Genomic DNA, 20,115 nt, shown 5'->3' on the forward strand with positions numbered 1-20,115 from the left:
TTTCTGTCTCTCTCTCTTTCTCTCCCTCTTTTTTCTGTCTCTCTCTCTTTCTCTCTCTCTTTCTCTCCCTCTTTTTTCTGTCTCTCTCTCTTTCTCTCTCTCTCTCTCTCTCTCTCTCTCTCTCTCTCTCTCTCTCTCTCTCTCTCTCTCTCTCTCTCTCTGTGTGTTTTCTTGCCCTCACCCAAGTTGTATAAATAATAGTTTGTTTCTGTGTTCCAGGGGGATCACTGTTGGCTGGTGACTTCTTCAAGGCTGGACCGGAAATCCTTAGATTGTTGCTGTTTCTTGACTTTGTAAGTACTTTGCTCTCTCTCTCTCAATTTCTCTCTCTCTCTCTCTCTCTCTCTCTCACTCTCTCTGTTTGTTCTCTCTCTTTCTTTCTTTCTCTCTGTCTCTCTTTCTCTCCCTCTTTTTTCCTTTTTTCTCTCTCCCTCTTTTCTCTCTCTCTCTCTCTCTCTCTTTCTCTTATTTCTCCCTTTTTTCTTTAATTTAAAGTTTAACCACAGCTGTCATCATACACCAGGAGAGAATCATTATTAATACGACCTTACAGTAAAGACACTTTAGAGCGACACTTGTTGTTTCCTTTCTCTGTGATCTATTGTAACATGTTTGATACCAACATGATTATTATAATATACTGATTTATATTTCAGTAGTGTCTTCAAAACTGACTCGCTGCCTAAAAACAAATTCCTCAAGAAAATGGAAATATGATCCACTAAATGTCAGTGTTTAAACTTAATTGAAGTAGGTGTTGGCTTGGCGTTACAGTTCACCTCAAGTATTTAGTTTACATGAATAAATAATATGAAATAAAGACAAGAATTCTGGTCCTGAAGATGTTTGAATGAGCTGTGAGGTGTTTCTACAGTGAAATAAAATATCTCTGTCTCCTTCTCTTAACTGCAGACCGTTGTTGACAGCCTCCCTTCCAAACCCTGAAACGTGAGTTCACGTGCATGAATTATAATTTTGATGTCATGACACACTTTAAAAGTCATCTTATTACCATTTGGCCTCAGCCAGAAATCACTTATTATTGAGAATGCAAACAGTTGTAAAGTTTCCGTTATACAATAGAAAACACATTTTGACATTGACTGTCCTGGTCAAACTGGTTACTGGTACCAACTGTTTAACAAGTCTGTAAATTTCTCTGTTCACATTTCTCTCTCACTCTTTCCTGTCGTTAATCTGAATAGCTATTGGCATTAACTTACATTTTGTAAGTCTTCACATTAATTTGAAAACATTTATTCAGTATTCTATTGGATACAAAATACATAAAAAACAGAAACTTTATTGAACTACAACAATTTCTTTTTACAAAATTTAATAAGTTACTTCTATTTCAAATTTGATCCATTGAAGTTCTAAATTTGTCTTTTCTGCCAGACATTAGTTCTTTGATTGATTTGATATATCCTTGTAGATAAATTCAATAATTTGACTGAAATTTGATAATAATAAAAAGAAGAAAACATAAAAGAACTGTAGTTGTTCCTGAACGTTGTTGCTGAGGAGACCTGTTTGGTTTGTATCAAAGGTTTGATTGCAAATTGATTCACACTCATCAGTTTTTGTTGATATCTGTGTCAATAATCATAAAAGTAAAACTAATTGATACAGCAGTTATTTTCACAAACATAGTTTAGTAATTCATTTGTTAAAGATTTTCTGTTGTGATATAACTTGATCTATAAAATAAATGACATCTTGCAGGGAAACATTTGGAGTGGCTGTTCCCTTTCTGCAGACTGCGAGTTCTACCACAGGATCACTCATCCATCACCAGATTTAAAATAAAAACTTTGAAAAAGTTACTTTATTACAGTATCATATTACCAGCTAACGCATAAAACAGTTAAAACAGCACAATGCCAAGGAAGAATAAGAGATCTCAAGCCCAAAGCCTCCGCTGGAAGAAGTCAGGTGATGTTAAGTGTGTAACAGTTTCTCAGAGCAGTGAGGAGGTAAAGACAGCCACAGCACCTGATCCTGACAGTAAGAAACAAGAAGGTCAAATGTCATCATGTGTACCACAGGTATGTTATGCAGACATGGTGAAGAGAGTACGTGATCCAGCTCAGTCTTTGCAGGAGAACAAAGTAGGTCCAAGTGATGAACAACATGTAGCACAGGTATCTCAAGCAGGCTTTGTGAAGAGAGAAGGTCACTCTGATCCACATACTGCAGGCCCTTCTCTGTCTCAGCAGTTCAGCAGCACAGGTCTGGCGTCAGCTGCGGTGAGGAAATCGTTGGTGATTTTTATGAGGGCAGTTTCAGTGCTGTGACGGATGCGGAAACCTCTCCTTCTTCATGGTTGTTCTGTTTCCATGGAGGTGCAGGACTTTAGATTGCATTGAAAAATTAACCCACAATGAGCTAAAATGAGAACAGGAGCAATAAAAACACCCAGAAACTGCAGCTCGGAGTTCAGAGGGCTAAAATATTTAGTAAATCTGCATCACAGACCCATCAATTTAACCTGAATGTTTGTGCATCCTCTGCTGCTTTTGTTTCTCTTGGTGCATGTGTTTGCTATTCAGTAAGTATTTGGAGGTAGAGGCAGTTTTCATCAGTTCAGTTCTGCATACGCACACACACAAAATATTCAAAATCTGTTATAGTGTGAAAAATAAACATAGTTCAAATATGACATCAGTCATGTGTGGACCAAAATATAATACAAACCATAATACAGATGGTTATTCTTAATCAAAATGACAAAAATGGCATAAAAACACACTTATTCTTATAAGGGTCATTTCAGACCCACTTATGAAAGAGTATAGGGTCCAAGCACTGGAGCATCTAAGGGTTAAAGTAGTGGCTAGCCAGAATTTATACAAAAATACCGAACAATAATTTCTGACTTCCTTTGTGAGACTTTTATTTTGAAAGTGCGCAGGAAGTTGAGTATCATGTGCCGACGATAGCTTCGAGAGCTCAGCTGTCGTCACGGTACAGGTGAAATGATGAGAACGAAGCGCGACTGGCAAGGAGCTGCTAGCAAGTGATTAGTAAGTGTTAAATCTTTCTGTTAAATACATAAAATGTGACATAACATTTTTATTCGGTTTGAAGAAATGTAGTTCAAGTCTACTGTTGCTGAAAAGTAGTCGAGCTAACGAGCTAATTCGCTAAACAAGCTAGTAAGCGAGCGAATTAAGCACGTTTTTATTTAGCATCATGCAAGTTTTCGATGACGTATTTATACGCTTGACTTTGTTAAGCAAAGATGCTCAGAAAGTAAGTTAGACTATGGTCCATATTAGCAGTTACAGTGCCTTTTAAATTTAAATGGGCTTTTTTTGGACAACAGCTTACTAAAAAATAGACTCCTGTCAAAGTGAAGCGAGGTATTATTTACAAAGTAATTAATTTAGCGATTGCAGTATTATGCAGTGGCCGAGCCCGGACGAGCCCCCAAAAATGTCAGGTCCAAAACTGACACTCCGCAGCTTTACCTCCATGTTAAAAAACATGGAGGTAAAGAGGGTGCAGTCTGATTGATTGTAATATAAAGACACCTGAATCTGGAAGGTCCAGTCACTGGTGAATCAGTACTCCTTGATTGAACTACACTATGAACACTCCAAGCAACTCAGTGAACAGGTAAAAAGCGGTTTTAAACTAAATGGCAAAAAGTGAGTTGCTACTACCAAGACTAGCATTGTGCCAGATACTTGAGAAACCTGAGAAGCATAGTTGCAACTAAATCTAGAATGATATTAACCATGAATCATTTAACTCTTGGCATGATAAGGCAGGCGGTGGATGATACAGACAGGAATGGAAATAGTGAGCAGGAATAAAAACAAGTGTCTGCTCCTTAGGGTGTGTATTTCCATTCTGTAAGGTAAATTAAAATAATTCCACTTAGGTTTTGGACTACAGTCACAAGTTTTTAAAACCACAAAATATCAGATTCCCCATTTTTGTTTTACATTTGAATGGCATCTATTAATTGAAGGAATTTCAGAGGTATAAGCCTGGGACAGTAAGAAATCTTAACATTATGAAATTCCTTTCATTTTGAAGTATCTGGACATAAGAATTTGTAAAAACCTTGTATAGTTAATACTTTCATCGAGCTCAAACGGAAACTGAATCCAATGAAAACTGATTTTAATTTTTTTTTCCCCCTACAGTTTGAAATGCCACCACGGATTAGCCCACTGAAAGATGCCATTCAGCAAGTTGTGTCAAGGACTGACAAAACATGCAAGTTAGAGGTGAAGTTCATCAATGCAGTGAAAGGTAAGTTGGTATCTGATGTGATTTGTCAACGTATACCATCACTATCGCATTAGCATCTGTTGCAAAACTTTAGGGTGCATTGAATTGGCAAAAGATTGCAGCTTATCCTAAATCACCTAACATTTCAGTTTTTGTGTAATTTAGGGCTACAACTAACGATTGTTTTAATAGACGATTAATCTGTTGATTTTTTCTTTTTTTTGGGTGGGGTGGGGAGGTTTGGAGTAATGACTTGGAATAAGATTATTCGTTTATTTATTAACACAGTAAGGACAAATGGCAGGCGACGGCGCTGCTGCACACGTGTAATATAGTGTAAGAATTTCTAAACTGACTGAACTGCAGTTTAAACTTCCAGTCCTCCTGTGTACTCTTCTCATTCTGGATGGACTTTGCATTACAATGCAGAAAGGTTAGCATGTCCACATGCTCCTGGCTAAGACTAGCTCTCTTCTTGGGAGTTATGTTGCCTGCCGTAGAGAACAGTCAACGTGTTTTTGGTTCTCTGTTCAGACATATAGTGTAAGAGTAGACGTTGCTCTTTAACTTTCTGCTTGACAGTTTCAGCGATGTCTCTTGCCTTCATCAGAAGTGTCTCACTGACCAGTGAGCTGTGGTCAGTGAGACGCTTCTGATGAAGGCGTGTTCAACAGGAACGTGCACAAGACAAGAAATCGAGACCGACTGAATCAATCACCGAAATAGTTCCCAACTATTTTTAGAATTGATTTGAATCGATTCAATCAATTCGTTGTTGCAGCCCTAGTGTAATTTTCATCATGTATGTTTCTCTTTCTTTCTCTCCCCCTTTTTTCTCTCTCTCTCTCCCTCTTTTTCTTTCTCTCCCTCTTTTTTCTGTCTCTCTCTCTTTCTCTCCCTCTTTTTTCTGTCTCTCTCTCTTTCTCTCTCTCTTTCTCTCCCTCTTTTTTCTGTCTCTCTCTCTTTCTCTCTCTCTCTCTCTCTCTCTCTCTCTCTCTCTCTCTCTCTCTCTCTCTCTCTCTCTCTCTCTCTCTCTCTCTCTCTCTCTCTCTCTGTGTGTTTTCTTGCCCTCACCCAAGTTGTATAAATAATAGTTTGTTTCTGTGTTCCAGGGGGATCACTGTTGGCTGGTGACTTCTTCAAGGCTGGACCGGAAATCCTTAGATTGTTGCTGTTTCTTGACTTTGTAAGTACTTTGCTCTCTCTCTCTCAATTTCTCTCTCTCTCTCTCTCTCTCTCTCACTCTCTCTGTTTGTTCTCTCTCTTTCTTTCTTTCTCTCTGTCTCTCTTTCTCTCCCTCTTTTTTCCTTTTTTCTCTCTCCCTCTTTTCTCTCTCTCTCTCTCTCTCTCTTTCTCTTATTTCTCCCTTTTTTCTTTAATTTAAAGTTTAACCACAGCTGTCATCATACACCAGGAGAGAATCATTATTAATACGACCTTACAGTAAAGACACTTTAGAGCGACACCTGTTGTTTCCTTTCTCTGTGATCTATTGTAACATGTTTGATACCAACATGATTATTATAATATACTGATTTATATTTCAGTAGTGTCTTCAAAACTGACTCGCTGCCTAAAAACAAATTCCTCAAGAAAATGGAAATATGATCCACTAAATGTCAGTGTTTAAACTTAATTGAAGTAGGTGTTGGCTTGGCGTTACAGTTCACCTCAAGTATTTAGTTTACATGAATAAATAATATGAAATAAAGACAAGAATTCTGGTCCTGAAGATGTTTGAATGAGCTGTGAGGTGTTTCTACAGTGAAATAAAATATCTCTGTCTCCTTCTCTTAACTGCAGACCGTTGTTGACAGCCTCCCTTCCAAACCCTGAAACGTGAGTTCACGTGCATGAATTATAATTTTGATGTCATGACACACTTTAAAAGTCATCTTATTACCATTTGGCCTCAGCCAGAAATCACTTATTATTGAGAATGCAAACAGTTGTAAAGTTTCCGTTATACAATAGAAAACACATTTTGACATTGACTGTCCTGGTCAAACTGGTTACTGGTACCAACTGTTTAACAAGTCTGTAAATTTCTCTGTTCACATTTCTCTCTCACTCTTTCCTGTCGTTAATCTGAATAGCTATTGGCATTAACTTACATTTTGTAAGTCTTCACATTAATTTGAAAACATTTATTCAGTATTCTATTGGATACAAAATACATAAAAAACAGAAACTTTATTGAACTACAACAATTTCTTTTTACAAAATTTAATAAGTTACTTCTATTTCAAATTTGATCCATTGAAGTTCTAAATTTGTCTTTTCTGCCAGACATTAGTTCTTTGATTGATTTGATATATCCTTGTAGATAAATTCAATAATTTGACTGAAATTTGATAATAATAAAAAGAAGAAAACATAAAAGAACTGTAGTTGTTCCTGAACGTTGTTGCTGAGGAGACCTGTTTGGTTTGTATCAAAGGTTTGATTGCAAATTGATTCACACTCATCAGTTTTTGTTGATATCTGTGTCAATAATCATAAAAGTAAAACTAATTGATACAGCAGTTATTTTCACAAACATAGTTTAGTAATTCATTTGTTAAAGATTTTCTGTTGTGATATAACTTGATCTATAAAATAAATGACATCTTGCAGGGAAACATTTGGAGTGGCTGTTCCCTTTCTGCAGACTGCGAGTTCTACCACAGGATCACTCATCCATCACCAGATTTAAAATAAAAACTTTGAAAAAGTTACTTTATTACAGTATCATATTACCAGCTAACGCATAAAACAGTTAAAACAGCACAATGCCAAGGAAGAATAAGAGATCTCAAGCCCAAAGCCTCCGCTGGAAGAAGTCAGGTGATGTTAAGTGTGTAACAGTTTCTCAGAGCAGTGAGGAGGTAAAGACAGCCACAGCACCTGATCCTGACAGTAAGAAACAAGAAGGTCAAATGTCATCATGTGTACCACAGGTATGTTATGCAGACATGGTGAAGAGAGTACGTGATCCAGCTCAGTCTTTGCAGGAGAACAAAGTAGGTCCAAGTGATGAACAACATGTAGCACAGGTATCTCAAGCAGGCTTTGTGAAGAGAGAAGGTCACTCTGATCCACATACTGCAGGCCCTTCTCTGTCTCAGCAGTTCAGCAGCACAGGTCTGGTGTCAGCTGCGGTGAGGAAATCGTTGGTGATTTTTATGAGGGCAGTTTCAGTGCTGTGACGGATGCGGAAACCTCTCCTTCTTCATGGTTGTTCTGTTTCCATGGAGGTGCAGGACTTTAGATTGCATTGAAAAATTAACCCACAATGAGCTAAAATGAGAACAGGAGCAATAAAAACACCCAGAAACTGCAGCTCGGAGTTCAGAGGGCTAAAATATTTAGTAAATCTGCATCACAGACCCATCAATTTAACCTGAATGTTTGTGCATCCTCTGCTGCTTTTGTTTCTCTTGGTGCATGTGTTTGCTATTCAGTAAGTATTTGGAGGTAGAGGCAGTTTTCATCAGTTCAGTTCTGCATACGCACACACACAAAATATTCAAAATCTGTTATAGTGTGAAAAATAAACATAGTTCAAATATGACATCAGTCATGTGTGGACCAAAATATAATACAAACCATAATACAGATGGTTATTCTTAATCAAAATGACAAAAATGGCATAAAAACACACTTATTCTTATAAGGGTCATTTCAGACCCACTTATGAAAGAGTATAGGGTCCAAGCACTGGAGCATCTAAGGGTTAAAGTAGTGGCTAGCCAGAATTTATACAAAAATACCGAACAATAATTTCTGACTTCCTTTGTGAGACTTTTATTTTGAAAGTGCGCAGGAAGTTGAGTATCATGTGCCGACGATAGCTTCGAGAGCTCAGCTGTCGTCACGGTACAGGTGAAATGATGAGAACGAAGCGCGACTGGCAAGGAGCTGCTAGCAAGTGATTAGTAAGTGTTAAATCTTTCTGTTAAATACATAAAATGTGACATAACATTTTTATTCGGTTTGAAGAAATGTAGTTCAAGTCTACTGTTGCTGAAAAGTAGTCGAGCTAACGAGCTAATTCGCTAAACAAGCTAGTAAGCGAGCGAATTAAGCACGTTTTTATTTAGCATCATGCAAGTTTTCGATGACGTATTTATACGCTTGACTTTGTTAAGCAAAGATGCTCAGAAAGTAAGTTAGACTATGGTCCATATTAGCAGTTACAGTGCCTTTTAAATTTAAATGGGCTTTTTTTGGACAACAGCTTACTAAAAAATAGACTCCTGTCAAAGTGAAGCGAGGTATTATTTACAAAGTAATTAATTTAGCGATTGCAGTATTATGCAGTGGCCGAGCCCGGACGAGCCCCCAAAAATGTCAGGTCCAAAACTGACACTCCGCAGCTTTACCTCCATGTTAAAAAACATGGAGGTAAAGAGGGTGCAGTCTGATTGATTGTAATATAAAGACACCTGAATCTGGAAGGTCCAGTCACTGGTGAATCAGTACTCCTTGATTGAACTACACTATGAACACTCCAAGCAACTCAGTGAACAGGTAAAAAGCGGTTTTAAACTAAATGGCAAAAAGTGAGTTGCTACTACCAAGACTAGCATTGTGCCAGATACTTGAGAAACCTGAGAAGCATAGTTGCAACTAAATCTAGAATGATATTAACCATGAATCATTTAACTCTTGGCATGATAAGGCAGGCGGTGGATGATACAGACAGGAATGGAAATAGTGAGCAGGAATAAAAACAAGTGTCTGCTCCTTAGGGTGTGTATTTCCATTCTGTAAGGTAAATTAAAATAATTCCACTTAGGTTTTGGACTACAGTCACAAGTTTTTAAAACCACAAAATATCAGATTCCCCATTTTTGTTTTACATTTGAATGGCATCTATTAATTGAAGGAATTTCAGAGGTATAAGCCTGGGACAGTAAGAAATCTTAACATTATGAAATTCCTTTCATTTTGAAGTATCTGGACATAAGAATTTGTAAAAACCTTGTATAGTTAATACTTTCATCGAGCTCAAACGGAAACTGAATCCAATGAAAACTGATTTTAATTTTTTTTTCCCCCTACAGTTTGAAATGCCACCACGGATTAGCCCACTGAAAGATGCCATTCAGCAAGTTGTGTCAAGGACTGACAAAACATGCAAGTTAGAGGTGAAGTTCATCAATGCAGTGAAAGGTAAGTTGGTATCTGATGTGATTTGTCAACGTATACCATCACTATCGCATTAGCATCTGTTGCAAAACTTTAGGGTGCATTGAATTGGCAAAAGATTGCAGCTTATCCTAAATCACCTAACATTTCAGTTTTTGTGTAATTTAGGGCTACAACTAACGATTGTTTTAATAGACGATTAATCTGTTGATTTTTTCTTTTTTTTGGGTGGGGTGGGGAGGTTTGGAGTAATGACTTGGAATAAGATTATTCGTTTATTTATTAACACAGTAAGGACAAATGGCAGGCGACGGCGCTGCTGCACACGTGTAATATAGTGTAAGAATTTCTAAACTGACTGAACTGCAGTTTAAACTTCCAGTCCTCCTGTGTACTCTTCTCATTCTGGATGGACTTTGCATTACAATGCAGAAAGGTTAGCATGTCCACATGCTCCTGGCTAAGACTAGCTCTCTTCTTGGGAGTTATGTTGCCTGCCGTAGAGAACAGTCAACGTGTTTTTGGTTCTCTGTTCAGACATATAGTGTAAGAGTAGACGTTGCTCTTTAACTTTCTGCTTGACAGTTTCAGCGATGTCTCTTGCCTTCATCAGAAGTGTCTCACTGACCAGTGAGCTGTGGTCAGTGAGACGCTTCTGATGAAGGCGTGTTCAACAGGAACGTGCACAAGACAAGAAATCGAGACCGACTGAATCAATCACCGAAATAGTTCCCAACTATTTTTAGAATTGATTTGAATCGATTCAATCAATTCGTTGTTGCAGCCCTAGTGTAATTTTCATCATGTATGTTTCTCTTTCTTTCTCTCCCCCTTTTTTCTCTCTCTCTCTCCCTCTTTTTCTTTCTCTCCCTCTTTTTTCTGTCTCTCTCTCTTTCTCTCCCTCTTTTTTCTGTCTCTCTCTCTTTCTCTCTCTCTTTCTCTCCCTCTTTTTTCTGTCTCTCTCTCTTTCTCTCTCTCTCTCTCTCTCTCTCTCTCTCTCTCTCTCTCTGTGTGTTTTCTTGCCCTCACCCAAGTTGTATAAATAATAGTTTGTTTCTGTGTTCCAGGGGGATCACTGTTGGCTGGTGACTTCTTCAAGGCTGGACCGGAAATCCTTAGATTGTTGCTGTTTCTTGACTTTGTAAGTACTTTTCTCTCTCTCTCTCAATTTCTCTCTCTCTCTCTCTCTCTCTCTCACTCTCTCTGTTTGTTCTCTCTCTTTCTTTCTTTCTCTCTGTCTCTCTTTCTCTCCCTCTTTTTTCCTTTTTTCTCTCTCCCTCTTTTCTCTCTCTCTCTCTCTCTCTCTTTCTCTTATTTCTCCCTTTTTTCTTTAATTTAAAGTTTAACCACAGCTGTCATCATACACCAGGAGAGAATCATTATTAATACGACCTTACAGTAAAGACACTTTAGAGCGACACTTGTTGTTTCCTTTCTCTGTGATCTATTGTAACATGTTTGATACCAACATGATTATTATAATATACTGATTTATATTTCAGTAGTGTCTTCAAAACTGACTCGCTGCCTAAAAACAAATTCCTCAAGAAAATGGAAATATGATCCACTAAATGTCAGTGTTTAAACTTAATTGAAGTAGGTGTTGGCTTGGCGTTACAGTTCACCTCAAGTATTTAGTTTACATGAATAAATAATATGAAATAAAGACAAGAATTCTGGTCCTGAAGATGTTTGAATGAGCTGTGAGGTGTTTCTACAGTGAAATAAAATATCTCTGTCTCCTTCTCTTAACTGCAGACCGTTGTTGACAGCCTCCCTTCCAAACCCTGAAACGTGAGTTCACGTGCATGAATTATAATTTTGATGTCATGACACACTTTAAAAGTCATCTTATTACCATTTGGCCTCAGCCAGAAATCACTTATTATTGAGAATGCAAACAGTTGTAAAGTTTCCGTTATACAATAGAAAACACATTTTGACATTGACTGTCCTGGTCAAACTGGTTACTGGTACCAACTGTTTAACAAGTCTGTAAATTTCTCTGTTCACATTTCTCTCTCACTCTTTCCTGTCGTTAATCTGAATAGCTATTGGCATTAACTTACATTTTGTAAGTCTTCACATTAATTTGAAAACATTTATTCAGTATTCTATTGGATACAAAATACATAAAAAACAGAAACTTTATTGAACTACAACAATTTCTTTTTACAAAATTTAATAAGTTACTTCTATTTCAAATTTGATCCATTGAAGTTCTAAATTTGTCTTTTCTGCCAGACATTAGTTCTTTGATTGATTTGATATATCCTTGTAGATAAATTCAATAATTTGACTGAAATTTGATAATAATAAAAAGAAGAAAACATAAAAGAACTGTAGTTGTTCCTGAACGTTGTTGCTGAGGAGACCTGTTTGGTTTGTATCAAAGGTTTGATTGCAAATTGATTCACACTCATCAGTTTTTGTTGATATCTGTGTCAATAATCATAAAAGTAAAACTAATTGATACAGCAGTTATTTTCACAAACATAGTTTAGTAATTCATTTGTTAAAGATTTTCTGTTGTGATATAACTTGATCTATAAAATAAATGACATCTTGCAGGGAAACATTTGGAGTGGCTGTTCCCTTTCTGCAGACTGCGAGTTCTACCACAGGATCACTCATCCATCACCAGATTTAAAATAAAAACTTTGAAAAAGTTACTTTATTACAGTATCATATTACCAGCTAACGCATAAAACAGTTAAAACAGCACAATGCCAAGGAAGAATAAGAGATCTCAAGCCCAAAGCCTCCGCTGGAAGAAGTCAGGTGATGTTAAGTGTGTAACAGTTTCTCAGAGCAGTGAGGAGGTAAAGACAGCCACAGCACCTGATCCTGACAGTAAGAAACAAGAAGGTCAAATGTCATCATGTGTACCACAGGTATGTTATGCAGACATGGTGAAGAGAGTACGTGATCCAGCTCAGTCTTTGCAGGAGAACAAAGTAGGTCCAAGTGATGAACAACATGTAGCACAGGTATCTCAAGCAGGCTTTGTGAAGAGAGAAGGTCACTCTGATCCACATACTGCAGGCCCTTCTCTGTCTCAGCAGTTCAGCAGCACAGGTCTGGCGTCAGCTGCGGTGAGGAAATCGTTGGTGATTTTTATGAGGGCAGTTTCAGTGCTGTGACGGATGCGGAAACCTCTCCTTCTTCATGGTTGTTCTGTTTCCATGGAGGTGCAGGACTTTAGATTGCATTGAAAAATTAACCCACAATGAGCTAAAATGAGAACAGGAGCAATAAAAACACCCAGAAACTGCAGCTCGGAGTTCAGAGGGCTAAAATATTTAGTAAATCTGCATCACAGACCCATCAATTTAACCTGAATGTTTGTGCATCCTCTGCTGCTTTTGTTTCTCTTGGTGCATGTGTTTGCTATTCAGTAAGTATTTGGAGGTAGAGGCAGTTTTCATCAGTTCAGTTCTGCATACGCACACACACAAAATATTCAAAATCTGTTATAGTGTGAAAAATAAACATAGTTCAAATATGACATCAGTCATGTGTGGACCAAAATATAATACAAACCATAATACAGATGGTTATTCTTAATCAAAATGACAAAAATGGCATAAAAACACACTTATTCTTATAAGGGTCATTTCAGACCCACTTATGAAAGAGTATAGGGTCCAAGCACTGGAGCATCTAAGGGTTAAAGTAGTGGCTAGCCAGAATTTATACAAAAATACCGAACAATAATTTCTGACTTCCTTTGTGAGACTTTTATTTTGAAAGTGCGCAGGAAGTTGAGTATCATGTGCCGACGATAGCTTCGAGAGCTCAGCTGTCGTCACGGTACAGGTGAAATGATGAGAACGAAGCGCGACTGGCAAGGAGCTGCTAGCAAGTGATTAGTAAGTGTTAAATCTTTCTGTTAAATACATAAAATGTGACATAACATTTTTATTCGGTTTGAAGAAATGTAGTTCAAGTCTACTGTTGCTGAAAAGTAGTCGAGCTAACGAGCTAATTCGCTAAACAAGCTAGTAAGCGAGCGAATTAAGCACGTTTTTATTTAGCATCATGCAAGTTTTCGATGACGTATTTATACGCTTGACTTTGTTAAGCAAAGATGCTCAGAAAGTAAGTTAGACTATGGTCCATATTAGCAGTTACAGTGCCTTTTAAATTTAAATGGGCTTTTTTTGGACAACAGCTTACTAAAAAATAGACTCCTGTCAAAGTGAAGCGAGGTATTATTTACAAAGTAATTAATTTAGCGATTGCAGTATTATGCAGTGGCCGAGCCCCCAAAAATGTCAGGTCCAAAACTGACACTCCGCAGCTTTACCTCCATGTTAAAAAACATGGAGGTAAAGAGGGTGCAGTCTGATTGATTGTAATATAAAGACACCTGAATCTGGAAGGTCCAGTCACTGGTGAATCAGTACTCCTTGATTGAACTACACTATGAACACTCCAAGCAACTCAGTGAACAGGTAAAAAGCGGTTTTAACCTTCGTCTTGTGTTAGGGTCGGCACCGACCCGTTTTAGTTTTTAAATGCATAAAAGAACCACGTAACTTTTTTTTTTTGCATCAAGGCTTTTTGACTTTGTCAGGAACCTCTATTTCAACAAAATAAAACATTTTTTTTTGTTTTCACTAAATTGTAAAATGCTCTGGTTAAAATTATGACCTTGGTGTTGTTAGGGTCGGTTTTGACCCAGTTATAAAAATAAGATTATAAAGCAATAATTAGAGCCAGAATTGAACACACACTGACAGCCAACTCCTCTCCCAATCATGTGAGCTTTAGGGGATTCTCATTTTACCTTGTTATCCAGTACAAAAACAAAACAAACAACGACAGGCATTTCCAGACATATGAGGTCAATTCAGTATAGAGTTGGTGACTTGCAGAGTGCACATCTCCAATTTGCAGCATGCAAAAATGAAAAAAAGATTTACAGTGAAAGAAGTTCTGGATAATATTTTTGCTGAAAATGAGGGAGTGGACTCAGAGCAGCATAGTGATACGGATGAACAGGTTTCTGAGGAGGAAGACAATGTGGAGTATCATCCAGAAGACACAGACACATGTGATGAGTCTGATGAGGAGGTCACCGGTGGTGAAGCTACTCCTGCAGAAAGATTCAAGTCCAAAAATGGTGAGATCTGTTGGAGCTCATTACATCATGATTTACATGGCAGGGTAGCTGCTGCAAATGTCATCAAAATGACCCCTGGAATCTCAAGGTTTGCTGTGACGAGAGTCACTGACATCAAGACATGTTTTGAGCTATTGATGCCATTGTCACTAAAAAGAGTCATCATTGCTATGACAAACCTTGAAGGAAAAAAAGTCCATGGCAACATGTGGAAAGACATGGATGAGGAATACCTGGATGCTTATATTGGTGTTCTTTTTTTTGCTGGAGTGTACAGATCCTGCAATAAGGCCACTGATAGTCTCTGGGATGCATCGACAGGTAGAAATATTTTCCAGGCAACAATGTCACTTCAGACCTTTCATATGATATCAAGAGTCCTCAGATTTGACAACCAGAGCAAGATCTGACAAGCTTGCCCCCATCAGGGATGTCTGGGACACATGAGTGCAGCTTCTTCCACTGATGTTCAACCCAGGGCCATAGGTGTTGTATTTTACAACATCCTCGATGTATCTGCATAAAATGCATTTGTGTTGTGGACCCACATCCACCAAGTAATGGAAAAATAATAGTAAATATACATGGGTCGAAATTGACCCGTAACACCATAGATGTTACTATAGTTAAAATTATTAAAATGAAAATATAAATAAAACAAATTTATTTAAGAGATGTGTTCTAATACCCCTCAGTAATAATCAGGTAACACAACAACCTTTTATTTATTTATACAATTCTCTTGAGGTTCATTTTACCATTTTTTTAAATTGAAATCGAGGGGTATACTGACAAAAAAAAAGGCCCAATGGCCCACACCAAAAATATTAAAACCAATATTTTCATGGATAAGGAAGCCTAACAAGGTAACCAAGAGATGAGAAACAAATTGGATGATAGATAATTGTTTTCAGTGTATTTTACAGCTGATTTAAGACATGGGTCAAAACCGACCCGTTAACATAAGAGATGGTAACAGAAAGCTAACACAAGACGAGGGTTAAACTAAATGGCAAAAAGTGAGTTGCTACTACCAAGACTAGCATTGTGCCAGATACTTGAGAAACCTGAGAAGCATAGTTGCAACTAAATCTAGAATGATATTAACCATGAATCATTTAACTCTTGGCATGATAAGGCAGGCGGTGGATGATACAGACAGGAATGGAAATAGTGAGCAGGAATAAAAACAAGTGTCTGCTCCTTAGGGTGTGTATTTCCATTCTGTAAGGTAAATTAAAATAATTCCACTTAGGTTTTGGACTACAGTCACAAGTTTTTAAAACCACAAAATATCAGATTCCCCATTTTTGTTTTACATTTGAATGGCATCTATTAATTGAAGGAATTTCAGAGGTATAAGCCTGGGACAGTAAGAAATCTTAACATTATGAAATTCCTTTCATTTTGAAGTATCTGGACATAAGAATTTGTAAAAACCTTGTATAGTTAATACTTTCATCGAGCTCAAACGGAAACTGAATCCAATGAAAACTGATTTTAATTTTTTTTCCCCCTACAGTTTGAAATGCCACCACGGATTAGCCCACTGAAAGATGCCATTCAGCAAGTTGTGTCAAGGACTGACAAAACATGCAAGTTAGAGGTGAAGTTCATCAATGCAGTGAAAGGTAAGTTGGTATCTGATGTGATTTGTCAACGTATACCATCACTATCGCATTAGCATCTGTTGCAAAACTTTAGGGTGCATTGAATTGGCAAAAGATTGCAGCTTATCCTAAATCACCTAACATTTCAGTTTTTGTGTAATTTAGGGCTACAACTAACGATTGTTTTAATAGACGATTAATCTGTTGATTTTTTCTTTTTTTTGGGTGGGGTGGGGAGGTTTGGAGTAATGACTTGGAATAAGATTATTCGTTTATTTATTAACACAGTAAGGACAAATGGCAGGCGACGGCGCTGCTGCACACGTGTAATATAGTGTAAGAATTTCTAAACTGACTGAACTGCAGTTTAAACTTCCAGTCCTCCTGTGTACTCTTCTCATTCTGGATGGACTTTGCATTACAATGCAGAAAGGTTAGCATGTCCACATGCTCCTGGCTAAGACTAGCTCTCTTCTTGGGAGTTATGTTGCCTGCCGTAGAGAACAGTCAACGTGTTTTTGGTTCTCTGTTCAGACATATAGTGTAAGAGTAGACGTTGCTCTTTAACTTTCTGCTTGACAGTTTCAGCGATGTCTCTTGCCTTCATCAGAAGTGTCTCACTGACCAGTGAGCTGTGGTCAGTGAGACGCTTCTGATGAAGGCGTGTTCAACAGGAACGTGCACAAGACAAGAAATCGAGACCGACTGAATCAATCACCGAAATAGTTCCCAACTATTTTTAGAATTGATTTGAATCGATTCAATCAATTCGTTGTTGCAGCCCTAGTGTAATTTTCATCATGTATGTTTCTCTTTCTTTCTCTCCCCCTTTTTTCTCTCTCTCTCTCCCTCTTTTTCTTTCTCTCCCTCTTTTTTCTGTCTCTCTCTCTTTCTCTCCCTCTTTTTTCTGTCTCTCTCTCTTTCTCTCTCTCTTTCTCTCCCTCTTTTTTCTGTCTCTCTCTCTTTCTCTCTCTCTCTCTCTCTCTCTCTCTCTCTCTCTCTCTCTCTCTCTCTCTGTGTGTTTTCTTGCCCTCACCCAAGTTGTATAAATAATAGTTTGTTTCTGTGTTCCAGGGGGATCACTGTTGGCTGGTGACTTCTTCAAGGCTGGACCGGAAATCCTTAGATTGTTGCTGTTTCTTGACTTTGTAAGTACTTTTCTCTCTCTCTCTCAATTTCTCTCTCTCACTCTCTCTGTTTGTTCTCTCTCTTTCTTTCTTTCTCTCTGTCTCTCTTTCTCTCCCTCTTTTTTCCTTTTTTCTCTCTCCCTCTTTTCTCTCTCTCTCTCTCTCTTTCTCTTATTTCTCCCTTTTTTCTTTAATTTAAAGTTTAACCACAGCTGTCATCATACACCAGGAGAGAATCATTATTAATACGACCTTACAGTAAAGACACTTTAGAGCGACACTTGTTGTTTCCTTTCTCTGTGATCTATTGTAACATGTTTGATACCAACATGATTATTATAATATACTGATTTATATTTCAGTAGTGTCTTCAAAACTGACTCGCTGCCTAAAAACAAATTCCTCAAGAAAATGGAAATATGATCCACTAAATGTCAGTGTTTAAACTTAATTGAAGTAGGTGTTGGCTTGGCGTTACAGTTCACCTCAAGTATTTAGTTTACATGAATAAATAATATGAAATAAAGACAAGAATTCTGGTCCTGAAGATGTTTGAATGAGCTGTGAGGTGTTTCTACAGTGAAATAAAATATCTCTGTCTCCTTCTCTTAACTGCAGACCGTTGTTGACAGCCTCCCTTCCAAACCCTGAAACGTGAGTTCACGTGCATGAATTATAATTTTGATGTCATGACACACTTTAAAAGTCATCTTATTACCATTTGGCCTCAGCCAGAAATCACTTATTATTGAGAATGCAAACAGTTGTAAAGTTTCCGTTATACAATAGAAAACACATTTTGACATTGACTGTCCTGGTCAAACTGGTTACTGGTACCAACTGTTTAACAAGTCTGTAAATTTCTCTGTTCACATTTCTCTCTCACTCTTTCCTGTCGTTAATCTGAATAGCTATTGGCATTAACTTACATTTTGTAAGTCTTCACATTAATTTGAAAACATTTATTCAGTATTCTATTGGATACAAAATACATAAAAAACAGAAACTTTATTGAACTACAACAATTTCTTTTTACAAAATTTAATAAGTTACTTCTATTTCAAATTTGATCCATTGAAGTTCTAAATTTGTCTTTTCTGCCAGACATTAGTTCTTTGATTGATTTGATATATCCTTGTAGATAAATTCAATAATTTGACTGAAATTTGATAATAATAAAAAGAAGAAAACATAAAAGAACTGTAGTTGTTCCTGAACGTTGTTGCTGAGGAGACCTGTTTGGTTTGTATCAAAGGTTTGATTGCAAATTGATTCACACTCATCAGTTTTTGTTGATATCTGTGTCAATAATCATAAAAGTAAAACTAATTGATACAGCAGTTATTTTCACAAACATAGTTTAGTAATTCATTTGTTAAAGATTTTCTGTTGTGATATAACTTGATCTATAAAATAAATGACATCTTGCAGGGAAACATTTGGAGTGGCTGTTCCCTTTCTGCAGACCACAGGATCACTCATCCATCACCAGATTTAAAATAAAAACTTTGAAAAAGTTACTTTATTACAGTATCATATTACCAGCTAACGCATAAAACAGTTAAAACAGCACAATGCCAAGGAAGAATAAGAGATCTCAAGCCCAAAGCCTCCGCTGGAAGAAGTCAGGTGATGTTAAGTGTGTAACAGTTTCTCAGAGCAGTGAGGAGGTAAAGACAGCCACAGCACCTGATCCTGACAGTAAGAAACAAGAAGGTCAAATGTCATCATGTGTACCACAGGTATGTTATGCAGACATGGTGAAGAGAGTACGTGATCCAGCTCAGTCTTTGCAGGAGAACAAAGTAGGTCCAAGTGATGAACAACATGTAGCACAGGTATCTCAAGCAGGCTTTGTGAAGAGAGAAGGTCACTCTGATCCACATACTGCAGGCCCTTCTCTGTCTCAGCAGTTCAGCAGCACAGGTCTGGTGTCAGCTGCGGTGAGGAAATCGTTGGTGATTTTTATGAGGGCAGTTTCAGTGCTGTGACGGATGCGGAAACCTCTCCTTCTTCATGGTTGTTCTGTTTCCATGGAGGTGCAGGACTTTAGATTGCATTGAAAAATTAACCCACAATGAGCTAAAATGAGAACAGGAGCAATAAAAACACCCAGAAACTGCAGCTCGGAGTTCAGAGGGCTAAAATATTTAGTAAATCTGCATCACAGACCCATCAATTTAACCTGAATGTTTGTGCATCCTCTGCTGCTTTTGTTTCTCTTGGTGCATGTGTTTGCTATTCAGTAAGTATTTGGAGGTAGAGGCAGTTTTCATCAGTTCAGTTCTGCATACGCACACACACAAAATATTCAAAATCTGTTATAGTGTGAAAAATAAACATAGTTCAAATATGACATCAGTCATGTGTGGACCAAAATATAATACAAACCATAATACAGATGGTTATTCTTAATCAAAATGACAAAAATGGCATAAAAACACACTTATTCTTATAAGGGTCATTTCAGACCCACTTATGAAAGAGTATAGGGTCCAAGCACTGGAGCATCTAAGGGTTAAAGTAGTGGCTAGCCAGAATTTATACAAAAATACCGAACAATAATTTCTGACTTCCTTTGTGAGACTTTTATTTTGAAAGTGCGCAGGAAGTTGAGTATCATGTGCCGACGATAGCTTCGAGAGCTCAGCTGTCGTCACGGTACAGGTGAAATGATGAGAACGAAGCGCGACTGGCAAGGAGCTGCTAGCAAGTGATTAGTAAGTGTTAAATCTTTCTGTTAAATACATAAAATGTGACATAACATTTTTATTCGGTTTGAAGAAATGTAGTTCAAGTCTACTGTTGCTGAAAAGTAGTCGAGCTAACGAGCTAATTCGCTAAACAAGCTAGTAAGCGAGCGAATTAAGCA

General features: G+C 37.5%; 1 long non-coding RNA gene across 1 annotated transcript in view; it reads left to right on the plus strand.

Moving 5' to 3' along the window:
* The first annotated feature begins 193 nt into the window (after positions 1–193).
* The window catches only part of LOC306828154, a 22,087-nt gene continuing 2,165 nt past the window's right edge, over positions 194–20,115 (plus strand). Inside the window, exons 1-4 of the long non-coding RNA XR_013779709.1 lie at positions 194–293; positions 5,358–5,431; positions 10,446–10,519; positions 17,191–17,264. This is a non-coding gene — a long non-coding RNA (uncharacterized lncRNA). The remainder of the gene's footprint in view (positions 294–5,357; positions 5,432–10,445; positions 10,520–17,190; positions 17,265–20,115) is intronic.

This window comes from Symphodus melops (assembly GCF_947650265.1).
Source record: "Symphodus melops genome assembly, chromosome: 8".
In the NCBI taxonomy this organism is placed as follows: domain Eukaryota; kingdom Metazoa; phylum Chordata; class Actinopteri; order Labriformes; family Labridae; genus Symphodus; species Symphodus melops.